This window comes from Bos indicus, chromosome 7, assembly GCF_029378745.1.
Source record: "Bos indicus isolate NIAB-ARS_2022 breed Sahiwal x Tharparkar chromosome 7, NIAB-ARS_B.indTharparkar_mat_pri_1.0, whole genome shotgun sequence".
Classification (NCBI taxonomy): domain Eukaryota; kingdom Metazoa; phylum Chordata; class Mammalia; order Artiodactyla; family Bovidae; genus Bos; species Bos indicus.
Genome location: NC_091766.1, coordinates 29,262,379 through 29,277,882, shown reverse-complemented (window position 1 = coordinate 29,277,882; position 15,504 = coordinate 29,262,379). Strand labels below are relative to the sequence as shown.

Genomic DNA, 15,504 nt, shown 5'->3' with positions numbered 1-15,504 from the left:
TTGATTATGGCAAAGCCTTTGACAGTGTGGATCACAACAAACTGTGGAAAATTCTGAAAGAGATGGGAATACCAGACCACCTGACCTGCCTCTTGAGAAATCTGTATTCAGGTCAGGAAGTAAAAGTTAGAACTGGACATGGAACAACAGACAGGTTCCAAATAGGAAAAGGAATACGTCAAGGCTGTATATGGTCACCCTGCTTATTTAACTTATATGCAGAGTACATCATGAGAAACGCTGGGCTGGAGGAAGCACAAGCTGGAATCAAGATTGCTGGTAGAAATATCAATAACCTCAGATATGCAGATGACACCACCCTTATGGCAGAAAGTAAAGAACTAAAGAGCCTCTTGATGAAAGTGAAAGAGGAGAGTGGAAAAGTTGGCTTAAAGCTCAACATTCAGAAAACTAAGATCATGGCATCTGGTCCCATCACTTCATGGCAAATAGATGGAGAAACAGTGGAAACAGTGGCTGACTTTTTTGGGGCTCCAAAATTACTGCAGATGGTGACTGCAGCCATGAAATTAAAAGACGCTAACTCCTTGGAAGGAAAGTTATGACCAACCTAGATAGCATATTAAAAAGCAGAGACATCACTTTGTCAACAAAGGTCCATCTAGTCGAGGCTATGGTTTTTCCAGTGGTCATGTATGGATGTGAGAGTTGGACAGTGAAGAAAGCTGAGCGCCAAAGAATTGATGCTTTTGAACTGTGGTGTTGGAGAAGACTCTTGAGAGTCCCTTGGACTGCAAGGAGATCCAACCAGTCCATCGTAAAGAAATCAGTCCTGAATATTCATTGGATGGACTGATGTTGAAGCTGAAACTCCAATACTCTGGCCTCCTGATGTGAAGAGCTGACTCATTTGAAAAGACCCTGATGCTGGGAAAGATTGAAGGCGGGAGAAGAAGGGGATGACAGAAGATGATATGGTTGGATGGCATCACAGACTCAATGGACATGAGTTTGAATGAACTCTTGGAGCTGGTGATGGACAGGGAGGCCTGGCGTGCTGCAGTCCATGGGGTCACAAAGAGTCAGACACAACTGAACGACTGAACTAAGCTGACTGGAATTTAAGGAATCTGCCTTAAATTTTTTTTTAGTCCATTTTTCTTCAGGACATTTATCTTTTTATTATTAATTTGTTGTTGCTCTGTAGTCACTAAGTCATGTCTGTCTCTTGTGACTCCATGGACTGTACGCTGCCAAGATCCTTTGTCCATGGGATTTCCAAGCAAGAACATTGGATTGGGTCACCATTTCCTTCTGCAGGGGATCTTCCTAACCCAGATCAAATCTGCATATCTTGCCTTGGCAGTTCTTTACCACTGAGCCACCAAGAAAGCCCTACTAATTTGTAGCAACTTATTATGTATTGAGAAAATCAACACTTTCCCTAGGATATATATTGCAAATATTCTCCCAAGTTTGTTTGTTTTTTCTTTTAATGAGTTGATAATTTTAAGTACTTCTGAAGATAAAACTTTCAAATTCATACTTGGTTAACTCTAATAGCATTTCAGATTAAACAGCCCTTTCCTATCAAGACTGCATAAATATTTACCTATATTTTCCTACAATTCCTTTTTTTAAATATTTGAATGTAATAGAAAATTATTTTGGTTTAAGTTATGAAGTAAGGATACTGATTGATTGATTTCCAAATGATGACAATTATCTAGCAAACTTCATCAAGCAATCCTCTTTTCCCTCAACTTATATGAGGTACTGCTCCAACTCCCCCATCTCTATTATTGCTATTTATATATTTTGGTCTATTTTTTAAAAATTTTTTTCCATTGATCTCTCTTACTCTTTCTTGTGCTACTGCTACTCTCTTCTGATTACTATGTCCTTAGGATTTACCTATTCAGATTCGCAACTACCCTTAGGCCAATTTTAGTCATTCATATTCTCTCAGAAAATCAGTCATTTGATTCAAGACTTTTAAGTTTATCAGAGGACAGGTATGACATTTCTACTATGTCTGTGGTTTTCTTTATATTACATATTTCTCTCTTCCTCTCCTTTTAATTAGCCTGGACATATTTGGTTCCATTACTAGGCTTTTTAAAGTTCTTAGATTTACTTTTTAAATCTTTTTCCTCTTTTCAAATTAATTATTTTAATCTTTAAAAAGTATTTTGGTTTACTATTTTTCTTTCCTTTATTTATTCCTCTTTTATTGCTATTGGCTTTAACTGGGTGTTGCTGATTTTCTTATTTCTTGAATCAATGCCTAGTTTGCTTTTATATTATTTAATAATAAAAGCCCTTAATGCTATGAGTTTTTCTAAGTAGAGATTTGGTTATATCCCAGAATTTAGTAAGTAGTGTTTCATATTTATTTATTTGTAAATAGTCTTCAATGGCAATTCTGGCCAGCTCTTTCACTCAAAAGTTGCTTAAGAAAGTAACTGAATTTATAATAAAGGAAGGAAGGTTAACCATTTGGAGAATATAATGGAAATTTCCTTATGGCCAACTGTATGGTCAGTTTTTTTTACTAATTCATGAGGACTAGAAGACAAAATTGGAGAAGGCAGTGACAACCCACTCCAGTACTCTTGTCTGGAAAATCCCATGGATGGAGGAGCCTGGTAGGCCGCAGTCCATGGGGTCGCTAAGAGTCGGACACGACTGAGCGACTTTACTTTCACTTTTCACTTTCATGCATTGGAGAAGGAAATGGCAACCCACTCCAGTGTTCTTGCCTGGAGAATCCCAGGGATGGGGGAGCCTGGTGGGCTGCCATATATGGGGTCACACAGAGTCGGACACGACTGAAGTGACTTAGCAGTAGCAGTAGCAGAAGACAAAATTATATTCTTTATTTTTTAGACATAGAGTTTTAAGTATTTCTGAAAAATTAATAATATCATTACTGACTCTCTGTATATTTACAGCCTCTATATTCTTTTGTGATATCTCAAAGACTAGGAGTAGTATGTTGATATTTTTTCATATCATCATGATTAATTTACTTTAATAAGAGGGACTAAACATTTAAAAGTAAAAATCAGGACTTTCTTTATGGTGTAGCGTATATGAATCCACCTGCCAATGCAGGAGTGTGGGTTTGATCCCTGGTTTGAGAAGATTCGGATGGCAAGGAGCAATTAAGCCTGTGCATCACAACTACTGAGCCCAAGCTCCCGAACTTGTAGTCGCAACTACTGAAGCCCCAAAGCTGCAATTACTGAGGCCTGTGTGCTTTAGGGCCCACAAGTCAGAACTAATGAGCCCTGTACCACAGCAACTGAAGCCTGCGCACTCTAGAGCTAGCAAGTCTCAACCACTGAGCCCGCGTTCTGCAACTACGGAAGCTTGTGTGCCTAGGCCTGTGCTCTAGAGAAGCTCAAGAGAAGCGACCACAGTGAGAAGCCTGGACACCGTGATGAAGAGCAGCCCCTGCTCATTGCAACTAGAGAAAGCCTGTGCAAACAATGAAGACCCAGTGCCACCAAAAAGAAAATAAGTAAAATTTTAAAAAGATAAAGTAAAATAACAACTGAGAGAAATATAAAGAACAAAAACATTAATGGAAGACATTTTTATAATTTTGCCGAAAGAACTATTTTATAATTATAATCAAGACACGAGGAACAGAAACTATTAAAATATATTAACATATTTAAATACAGAATTTTTTAAAAATTTATGGTAAAAGACACCATTAGCAAAGTTTTAAAAAATAGCAAACACTTGCAACAAATGAAGCAATAGTCCCAAGCAGATATGTTCTCTCTTCTGAAAAAAATTCAGAAAAAAATGACATATGAAGGACCTAAAGTGAAAGTGAAAGTAAAGTCGCTCAGTCGTGTCCGACTCTTTGCAACCCCATGGACTGCAGCCCACCAGGCTCCTCCATCCATGGGATTTCCCAGGCAAGAGGACTGGAGTGGGTTGCAAGGACCTAAAATGTGGATAAAAATAAGTATCAGGACCCTAAACTTTATTCCTCATTTATTTCATCATCATTTGTGAGTAGACAGTCTCTGTAGCACTGAGACCATGGCCTCAAGTCCCTTCTGAACTGGATGGTCAAAGCCTAATTCTCTCCATGGGTTTCCATTCCTTGTATAATGTCTCCTGCAGCTCTGTTCACAACTCATTGTAAATAACAACTAGTGTCTAATGCAAACAGAAGTCCCCCTCCTCAAAATAATGAGCATGAGCAGGCCTATGAAGCAGCCTAGCATGAGAACTTTCCCCAGTAGAGACTTCTTACACCCACTAGTGACTCATCAGTCTGACTTAACTATTTGCACCCTCCCTCTCAGGGGGTTAAAACCCAAGACATGAGAGAGGGCCACCGGCAAAAGAGAAAAGCAAAAGACATGAGCCACGTAGAGGAAAGTCAGTAAGCAAACATTGTAAGGCTGCAGAAATCATAAATCGAAAAGAAACCATGAAGTCAAAAGGTGAGTAGAAAGAAATGATCAAAGAAATAAAAGCGAAATACAGTTACATCTGAAGGAAAGAGAGAGAAACTTAGTAATGCACAGAGCAGGACAGATAAAGTAGAAGGACACAGCTGTCCTCTGAGACATCAAGAGCTCCTCTTTTCCCTGGCAGGATGAGTGAGGTTCTGCTTCCTTGGAGTCTGTCTTTTCAGCTGTAGAATATCATCTTATGTTCCCTGTTCTTCAGGTATCCTTTACAATAAATCACTCATCAGGAGACACCCTAAGCTATTTTCTCAACCTTTTAATCTGAAAGATCCTAACTGGCACTACTTCTTCGAATCACAACAATTGGTGGCATTATAATTTCATAGAGCATCTTCCAAGAATGCTATGAGCCTGTTGAGCATCTCTGCTCCATAGCCATACTTTCTCTCCCATGGAATGTGCCAAAGAATTGATGACTTCTTTACTCCAGAACTGTTAATGCTCCCTGTAATCATCAGTATAAATACTTTATTAATAATTTGTATTTATAGAACATCTGCCTCCCAAAGAGCTCAAAGCTCTTTACAAACATCATCTCATTAATCCTGATAGCAACTTTTTTTTTTTTTAATAAGGTAGGAACATGTAGCAGCTAATGGGTACTGTCATCTCCATTTGAGTCATGGTAAAGCTGAAACCTGGGGAAGAGTTACTTTTTCAAGGTCAGGCAATAATCTGAGAACTAGCACAGAAATACAATCTGGAACGTCTGCCTTCTTGTACTTTATTTCTTCCTAAGAAACCTCTCTCATTTCAGTTCACACACGTACTCATTGGAATGCTCCAACATAAATTTTTTAATATAGTTGTCTCTACAGAGGGTAAGAAAGAATCCCATAAACTCAAGTATGAAAACTCACTGGACTTCAGCTTAACTTTTCAAGAGGTTATCACTATAGTTAGAGGCATGAAGAATGATTAAATTTGAGGATCAGAAAGCATTTTTTCCTGCCATTTTTAAGCCAGTAAAGGAGTTTCTGCTTAGTTCTGAATGTGTTCCTTCTCCATACTGGAAATAGAAAACCAACTTCAAGATGGCAAAAGTCAAAAATAAGCATTTTTTTAAGAAGGATGCAAAGTAATGGCACCTCAATGATATTATATACTGAATAATTGCCATATCCTAGGCATATATGTTGGAGAAGGAAATGGCAACCCACTCCAGTGTTTTTGCCTGGAGAATCCCAGGGACGGGGGAGCCTGGTGGGCTGCCGTCTATGGGGTCGCACAGAGTCGGACACGACTGAAGCGACTTAGCAGCAGTATCAGCAGGCATATATGTGTATCATGTAACCCTATGAAGGTGACATTGTTATCGTTATTTCACTAGTGAGAAAACTGAGACTCCATGCAGTTAAACAAATGGAGGAAGCTGAGAGATTTTTTTTTTTAGTTCATTTTTTAATTGAAGGACAATAATTGCTTTACAGAATTGTGTTGGTTTCTGCAGAACGTCAACATGAATCAGCCAGAGGTATACATATGTCTCCTCCCTCTTGAACATCCCTCCTACCTCCCTCCCCATCTCACCCCTTAGGTTGTCACAGAGCCCCAGTTTGAGTTCCCTGAGTCATGGAACAAATTCCCATTGGTTATTTCACATATGATAGTGTAAGTTTCCATGTTACTCTAGCTGAGTTTATAGCGCCTTTGTCTCTGCTTTTCTTACCTGTGTTTTATAACACCACACAACTACTCCAAATGATAGTAACAGTGGCTGCTTGTGCTGTTTTCAATGGCGTAATCCTATAACCAGAGAGCCAGATGACTATAGCCTGATGCAGCCACAATAGTTTGTGCTTTATGTCAGTTACAGAAAAAAAAATCTAAGGTACGCTATTAAACAATAGTCTTTGCTGCTGCAAATCTTTCCACACAATTTGCAAACTTAGACCCTAAAATACAATTTAGCTGAAAGTCCACCATCAAGACAACTCTACACCAAGATGGCAAGGTTAACAACATCAAGAAAAACGGAAAATTTTCAATCTGATTACTTGTCACTAATGAAGTAAGACTAGGTCCAGATTTTACCACAACCACACAGATCCAAATGAAAATTCCAAAAAACACTTAGAATATATTAAAGGAATGCCTGTATAAATATCTATTAAAAATTTTCCCAACTCAATAGCTATACAGACAATGAAAACCATTAGGAGGGTCTTCAAAAAATTTCTTAAAGCAGGAGATCTTCATTTGAATCACAGCTTGCTATGGGCAGAGTAAGCCTAAAGGACTAAAATAATAGCTATGAAATAATATAGCTAACACTTACCAAGTACTTATAATGTGGTAGTCACAATGCTTTACATTCATGTTTGTTTAATCTTCACTGTCAAACAGGTGCAAGTATTATTCCCATTTTATAAATGAAACTAAGGACTAATGAAGTATCCTGTCAATTCTGGGATACTAAACCCAGCAATTTCACTTAAGCACCCGATACTTGTATATTAGCTTCCACTTGTATTTGGGAAACACACAGCGTATTTATGAAAATGTTTTTTAGTTAATGCAGAGTTTCCCTTGCAGCTCATATGATAAAAAATCTGCCTACAATGCAGAAGGTCTGAGTTCAATCCGTGGGTTGAGAAGATCCCCTGGAGAAGGGAATGGCTATCCATTCCAGTATTCCTGCCTTGAGAATTCCATGGACAAAAGGAGCCTGATGGGGTTGAATAGGCATTCTTATTTTGAGAATAAATGAATAGTGAATAAAACAGTATGTTCATTGGAAATGCAGAAGTAACTGTTTATATTATGTAGTCCTGAAGAAGAAGCACACTATTCAATGATACACTAATCAACACTGCTATATTTAAAATAGATAACCAATAGGGACCTACTGTATAGCATAGGGAGCTCTGCTCAATATTCTGTAATAACATATATGGGAAAATAACTTGAAAAAAGATTTTATATATATATATATATATATATTTGGGCTTCCCTGGTGGCTCAGATGCTACAGAATCTGCCTGCAATGCAGGAGGCCTGGGTTTGCTCCCTGGGTCAGAAAGATCCCCTGGAGAAGGGAATGGCAATCCACTCCAATATTCTTGTCTGGAGGATTCCATGGACAGAGGAGCCTTCAGGTTACATGTAGTTCATGGGGTTGCAAAGAATTGGACACGACTGAGTGACTAACACTTAACCTGTGTATATATAACTGAATCACTTTGTTGTACACCTAAAACTAACCAACATTGTTAACCAACTCTACTCCAATATGAAATAAAAATTTTTTAATATTCTAAAAAGATATAGCAATCAACATAAATTAACCAAGTCAAATGGCCTTGGGAGGCACAGACCTATGGTGAACGTGAGAAAAACTGTCTATGATCATTTTCTTTCATATGACCTCTGTAGCACAGACTAAATCAAGGAAACAAATTGCTTTTCCCAGTACCAAAGATAGAAGAAAACTAGCTCTTTTGAGTTTCCTAAGGTTCTCATTCCACTTAAAACCCACCTAGAGGCCTATATCCATCTAAGCTGAAGGAGGTCATGTTTTCTTACTCATGTAAGATGACGGGATAGCCAAAGATGAAACACTGTTGTTGACTTATTTTCCTTTTGCTTTAAATAATGAAATATTTCAAATATATGATATAGTATAAAGACCTACATCCCAGCCACCTCACCACCATTCAGATTTAACAAATGTATTCATTTCACCCTACACTAATCTTTTTTCCTAGAAAGATAAGGTTTCTAATAAAGTCCCATCCACCCTATTCCCTCTCCCTCTTTCCCAAATAAACCACTATTGTGAAAGTTGCATGTGTTCCTCACAGTGACATTTTCATATTTTTGTTATACCTATAGTATCAATATGTATTATTGTTGTGTATTCATAAAGTTTACACCAATTGTCTTCAATTTATCCTTCTATAACCTGAATTTTTTACTCAGCTTTTTTTTTTATTGCAGCAAAATAAACCTAAGACAAAATTTACCATTTTAACTACTTTTAAGTGTGCAGTTCAGAGTCATGAAAAACATCCACATCATTATACAACTATCACCACCATCCATCTCCAAAACTTTTTCATCTTTCCAAACTGATTCTTTGTACCCATTAAATAACAACATTCTATTCCAATTTTCCTCACAAATCCTAGCAACCATATTCCACTCTCTGCTTCTGTGAATTTGATTACCCTAGGAAGAGCATATAAGTGGAATCATATAGTCTTCATCTTTTTGGGACTAGTTTATTTCACTTAGTATAACATCTTCAAGGTTCATCCACACTGTAGAATGGGTCAGAGCCCCTTCCTTTTTAAGACTGAACACTACTCCATTATATGTATATATCACAAAGATTTGTTTATGCATTAATCTGTGGATGGACACTTGAGTTTCTTCCAGCTTTTGACCATTGTAAAGAATGCTGCTAATAGGTATAGAAATATCTGTTCAATTCTCTGCTTTCATTTCTTGTGGGTATATCACCAAAAGTGGAATTGCTGGATCTGGATCATAAGATAATTCTAGGTATAATGTATCAGAATTCTCCAGATAAGCATAACCAAAGGATGGATAGATAGACAGATAGATAAAGAGGAGATTTATTATAGGAACTGGCTTACATGATTAAAGAGGCCAAGATATCCCATTGGTCTGTCATCTGCAACCTGGAAAAATAGGAAAGCCAATGGTGTAATTCACGCTGAGACTCAAAACTCCCAAGTCAGGAAGCCAATGAGGTGAGCCCCAGTCTGAGTCCAAAGGTTCCAGAACTAGAAGTGCTAATGTTTGAAGGAAAGAGAAGATTAATGTCCCAGATCAAACAAATAGAGTCAGTTCCCCCTTCTTTCAACTCTTTCTCCTATTCAGCCATCAATAGACTAGATGCTACCCATCCACGTTGGTGAAAGCCATCTTCTTTCCTTGATCAACCAATTCAAATGCCAATCTCTTTCAGAAACAATCTCACCAACACACCCAGAAATAACGTTTTACCAGATATCTGGGCATCCTTCAGTTTGACATCCCATTAACCATCACATTTGATTCTGGAGGAACCTCCACCCTGTCTTCCACAGCAGCAGCATCGTTTTACATTCCTGCCAGCAACACGCAGCAGTTCCAATCTCTGCACATCCCTTACCAATATTTTCATCTTTGTTCTTGAGATGTACCCCCAACAATACAGGTAGATTTAATTCATCCATCTTACCTATGGTATACTTTCCTTCTATGACTACACTGCAATTCATTATCTATCCACCAAGGGTAGCATCTGGGTCCTTTCTTATCTTGTTGCTATTACAATCAATGACACATTGAACATTTCTATATATTTCTCTGTTCACAAGTGCAACAGTTTCTCTGGGCTAAGTAATCAGGAGTGGAATTTCTGAATCACAGGTCATGTGTAATTCAAACCTTAATATGTATTGCCAAAATTCTCATCAAAGAAGTATTTCCCTGTTTACACTCCCACCTGTTAACTCCACACCCTTGACACAATAACTGGTATTCATGTAATTCACATAGCACTTCTCAGCATTTAGAACAGGAAGGAATTCTGTGTCTGCTCAGTCCTCAAGTTTATAATGATTTTTTCTGTTAGTGCTTTCTCATTTTCATTTTACCTCTTCCCTGCCCCATGCGCCTGCTATTGCTGGAGAGAGTCCTTTTCCCTTTTTGATGCCAACTTTATCATAACGCTAGTCTTGGGAATTTTTTTTTAACCACTTATGAAATTGTCAGAAGTTCAACCAATAATCTTCTTTACAAGAACTATAAAGTGCAATGACTTAAGGATGTCTTGGAACTTGGTAAATAGTGAAGTAACACCCATGTTTCCTAGTTAGCCATTAAACCATGCTTTGGCTAAACTCTGGGGGAAATTCCAGGGAAATGCTGTGGGAACAGAAAAGAAGTGTCTGGGTATGACTGGAAACATCTTTTTCTTTACGCATGCAGGTGTGGGACTAGGGTGAGGCAAGTGAAACACACAGGAGCCAAATTTAAGGGACACAAAAACAAACCCAGTAATCAAAAAAGGTTTATGAAATATTTTAAGAGCAAAATTAATGTGAAAAATTCACAATAAGCAAAATATCAAAATCACAAATAAAAATAAGATCAGTATTATTATCATATCTCTAGTCATTAAAGCCTTTTCAGTTTAATGGAGTAAATTTCATCTGTATATGAAGAGTGTCTTTGACATTTTTTTAAAAACAAGAGTCAATTAAGGGAAAATAAAATTTATATGTTTCATTTTTAAAATTCAAAATAAAATAGCTTTATACATCCTCTTGAATACAAGACTACCAAGAGGAAAATTAGACAAGATTTGTAGCCAGTAAAATAGAGACTTATTTGAAGATTAGTATATGGCAGCAGTTTTCTCATTTATCAACTTGAAATCGACACTGATGGCCATTTGTAAGGTGTGGCGAACTGTATGAATTACTCATTAGCCTCCTATTAAGACTTTAATTTTAATGGAGATTTTGTACAATCAAGCAAAATCTAATAACCTACCACCATCCAAGAAAGATGTATCGGTTTGCTAGGGCTGCCATCATAAAATACCACATACTGGGTGACTTAAACAATAGAAATGTATTTTCTTACAGCTTAAGAGGCTGGAGAAGGAAATGACAGTATTCTTGCCTGGGAAAGCCCATGGACAGAGGGGCCTGGCAGGCTAGAGCCCATGGGGTCACATAAGAGTCAGACAGGACTTAGCAACCAAACAACAACAAACAAGAGGCTGGAAGCCCAAGGTCAAGGTGCTGACAGGGTTGGCTTCCTCGGAGGCCACTTTCCTCAGCTTACAGAAGGCCGGTCTGTAACTGCCTCGTCACATGGCCTTTCCTATGTGTGGACACATCTTTAGTGTGTCTCTGTGTGCCCATATTTTCTCTTTCTATAAGAACACCAGTCTTCTTAGATTAGGGTCATCCTAACAACCTTTTTAGCTGAATCACCTCTTTAACAAAAGGCTCTATTTCCATATGGGGGCTTCCCAGGTGATGCTAGTGGTAAAAAAATCTGCCTGGCAATGCACAAGATGCAAGAGACATGGGTTCAATCCCTGGGTCGGGACGATCCCCTGGAGTAGGAAATGGCAACCCACTTCAGTATTCTTGCCTGGAAAATTTCATGGACAGAAGATCCTGGTGGGCTACAGTCTGGAATTGGGATTGCAAAGAGTGGACACAACTGAGTGTGCACGCGAGCACACACACACATACACACACACACCTCCATACAGTCACATTGTGATGTACTGGGCATTAAGATTTCAACATACGAATTGTTGGGGGGGACATGCTTCAGCTCATAATGAGGGGGAATAGGACATTTGCTGAATAAAGACTTTAACCCTCAGCAACTAATCAAGAGCTGAGAGGAAAAGCACACCCTTACTATAAAAGAGAGATTTTCTCAGTCGTTCAACCTATCAGGATGTTACTAACATAACAGCATGCTCTGGTTCAAAATGAACAGATATAAGTTGTGAAACCTCCAAAGCCCTTTGGAGCTATCACCACAATGTTGTCTAGTTCCTTGAGTAACCCATAAATCCTACTGAAAAACATCAAAGTGAAAGTGAAATTTGCTCAGTCGTGTCCGACTCTTGGCTGTCCATGGTACTCTCCAGGCCAGAATACTGGAGTGGGTAGCCTTTCCCTTCTCCAGGGTGTCTTCCCAACCAAGGATCAAACCCAGGTCTCCCACATTGCAGGCAGATTCATTATCAGCTGAGCCACAAGGGGGAAGTCCAAGAATACTGGAGTGGGTAGCCTATTCCTTCGCTAGTGGATCTTCCCAACCCAGGAATCAAACCAGGGTCTCCTGCATTGGAGGTGGATTCTTTACCAACTGAGCTATCAGGGAAGCCCAGTCATTAAGGAGTAGGACAAAATGGCTAAAAAAAAAAGTCATGCTATCCAATCAGTCTGCCAAACACACAATATCACAACTTTGTTGTAAAAAGTAGGAGTCATCAGGACACTGGGGTTCATCCCAGGACACTGGGATGAAGTCATCCCATCAGGGACATAGAACCATAGCCTCCAGTAATGCAGTCCAATTGTAAATGACTGGGGAATTTCAATACCTAGGAGCTCAGCTTTATCTTTCTTTTCAGTATAAAGATACTCTTTTTGAGTCAAAGTTGGATACTTTTTGTGAGTCTAAAAGGTAGCCTCATAACTACCAGCAGATCTTTCATCCAGCAAACTGAATTACATCCAAAAGATCTTACATAGTTTATTTAAGCAGCCTTGCCTGAAAACAAATCCGTTATTGAAATTGCTTCCCCAAGTTTCCCAAATCTAATGGAACAAGCAGTTATTTGAGAATTCCTATTCCTCTGTTCTTTTTCTTGCAGAACATATAACCTTTATAATCTTGAACTACCACACTTGGCAAATAAGAAACACGACATCAGGGACAGTGGTGAACTGTGTGAGTGGACTGATTGTGTATAAACTTCTTAGCTGCTTTAGAATGATTGTATAAATCCGAAATAATAATAACAACTTCATTGAAAATGGTGATATGTTTCACAAAGGCAACTGCACATAGGTAGAGTTAGCAAAAGCCATTGTCTATTATGCTACATTTGCCTCCTGTAAGGTACTGGAATCCTGAAATTCAAGTTTATGGGGTTTGAATTTAGATGCTGTTTGAGGGAGGGGGCGTTGACTGATTTGTTTTTTCTAAAATAATGATATTTCTCCTTTATGTAGTGGCTGGCATCTTAATAAACGTGGACATGACTTAACAGTCAGGCAGCAAATCCTTTCCAATGTCATCATTTGAGGATCTGCCTTATGGAAAACTGCTTTTCTTATTACCATTCCTCCTTAATGCTTAAAAAAATAAGGGAAAAAAAAAAAAAAAAACCCTGGAATAATACTCCTTACTCGTCTCACCTACTTGTTAATCTGGAGTCGATTAAAGGAAGCACGTTGTAGAAAGCATATTATAATGAGTGAATAGATATTTTTTTAAAAAGATTTGGGGTTGGGGGAGAGGCATGGCATTAAACAGTACAAATGATCCAGGCTTTTGCTCTACCAAACCTTGGGGCAATGTCTTTTCAATGTCATTCTTTAGAAAAAGTCTTTGAGACCATGCATGTCTTTTTAAACAAGGAGGGGAGAAAAAGAAAAGCAAAGCAAAAAAGAAGAGGGAAAAAAAAAGAAAAGAAAGGAAAAATGGGGTGGAAAAAAAAAGCTTTTATTTTAAAAGCAAACAGCTAAGTGATTTGCTGCACACTTGCCATGAATAATAACGAGCAGATTTGTGGTGTGTTCCTTGTTTTAATTAGCACATTGCCTTCTGCAGCAGCGCCCTGTCTTATTACACAGCACCTAGAGAGCCCCACTTGGAGCACTGCACAAAACAAGATGGGCAAAGAAGCCCCCATGAGGAGTCTCGCCGTTGATTCAGAAAACTCCCATTTTGTTCTCTCCCAACCCCCACCCTCGGGTTTCATTTTTCAGAGAGCTATGATTAGCGTTTTTGTTGTTGTTTTATTCGGCACGGAAAACAGATATCTCTGAAGCTGTATCTGAATGATTTCTTTGCAGTTCAAACTATGGTAAGAGCTCAAAAACATTTTAAAAGGCAAGGAAAGTGCAGATGGAGTTCCTCACTCTCAAGATCTGAGGTGGGACAGAACCTGCCACATAATTTGCACTCAATAAAAGTGTTAAAATGTTCATGAAGCACTTCAGACACCAGAACAACAAAAGAGCTCCTTAAACACTTCTGTTCTGGAGTCCTTATATTTGGAAGAGATAGTAGTCTAAAGTAAGTGTCAAGGTAGCAAAGGTTAACTCTGAGTAATTTTATCGTCTCTTGCAAGGGGAGCTTCTCGTGAAATACGTCAGAACAAAAACTTAAAAAGAGCAGTTGGAAAAATGAAAACCTCACAAATCGTATTCCTATCTGTAATTAAAAAGCGTTAGCCACAACCCTGTCAGCAAACCCTGAAATTAAAGTTAAGAAACCAAATGGCTCCTGTGTTGCTCTGTGATTCTGTTTGCTCACACACGTGCAAGTGTGTGAGCAAATCTAGTACAGAATGTGACTTTGTTTTTTGTCACCAGGAATGCTGAGCATGCTGACACAGCTAGGTGAGACAATCTCAAATTGTTCTAGGATTTGATTTTCATATGCATGCAACCTACAGCTGCATTTGATAGTGTACCACATTTATATGACACCTTTTCTAGAAGGTCTTTGGTGGATACATCTGCTGAACAGAACAGGAACAAAATATGTGCCTTGACTCAAACTTGTGGCAGAGAGCTATCAAAGTGGAAACATGCTCCAAGTCATTTGCATAATATGCAGATGAAAATCTAATGAGAAAGGTATATTGACAGACTTTGCCTTGTTATCTGGCAATGCTGTGCATAACAGTATGTGGTACCCAGACATAATCTCCTGTAATGTTATTTTGCAATTTAAATGTCTTTTCCTCCTCCAAAAGAAGACACACGTCAATAAGTCCCAGACATCAATGACTGACATTTGAGATAAGATAAACTGCACAAGCCTATTCAGATAGAATCAGCCCAGTTTTTTTCAGGATACAGGTCTCCAAGTTATGTCCTATTTATTGGCTGAAGGAGAGGAAAGGGTGGTGTCCCCAAATACTCACTGATGCCTCATTTTTACTGTGCTCCAATGGCTGCTCTTTCAGCCCTGATGCCAGTCCTGAGTATATTTCAAGGAACATTACCAAGAACAAAATCGAAGGCCATCAATATTAATGATCTGAACCAGGAAGATAGCTTTTAGTGTGCAAATTAATTATCCTAATCACAGGGTTTTTTGTATCCATTTTAATGAAATAACTATTTATTTCATTGAATCCTGAGCTTTTCTTTTGCAAATAAGGCACATTTACATGATAAATACACGAAATTTAAAAGGATGACTAAATTAAATTGAGAAAAAAAGACCTTTTTAAATACAATTTTCTTAGGAAAAACAGCTAGATTAATGGGTTGGTTAGCTGACTGGCATCTGTGATTAAATCTTTTTT

At 38.3% G+C, this 15,504-nt stretch overlaps 1 long non-coding RNA gene across 1 annotated transcript in view; it reads right to left on the bottom strand.

Moving 5' to 3' along the window:
- Positions 1 to 15,504, bottom strand: part of LOC139183905 (uncharacterized) — a 249,148-nt gene that overhangs the window by 72,266 nt on the left and 161,378 nt on the right. The window contains exon 3 of the long non-coding RNA XR_011567409.1: positions 9,065 to 9,109. This is a non-coding gene — a long non-coding RNA (uncharacterized lncRNA). The remainder of the gene's footprint in view (positions 1 to 9,064; positions 9,110 to 15,504) is intronic.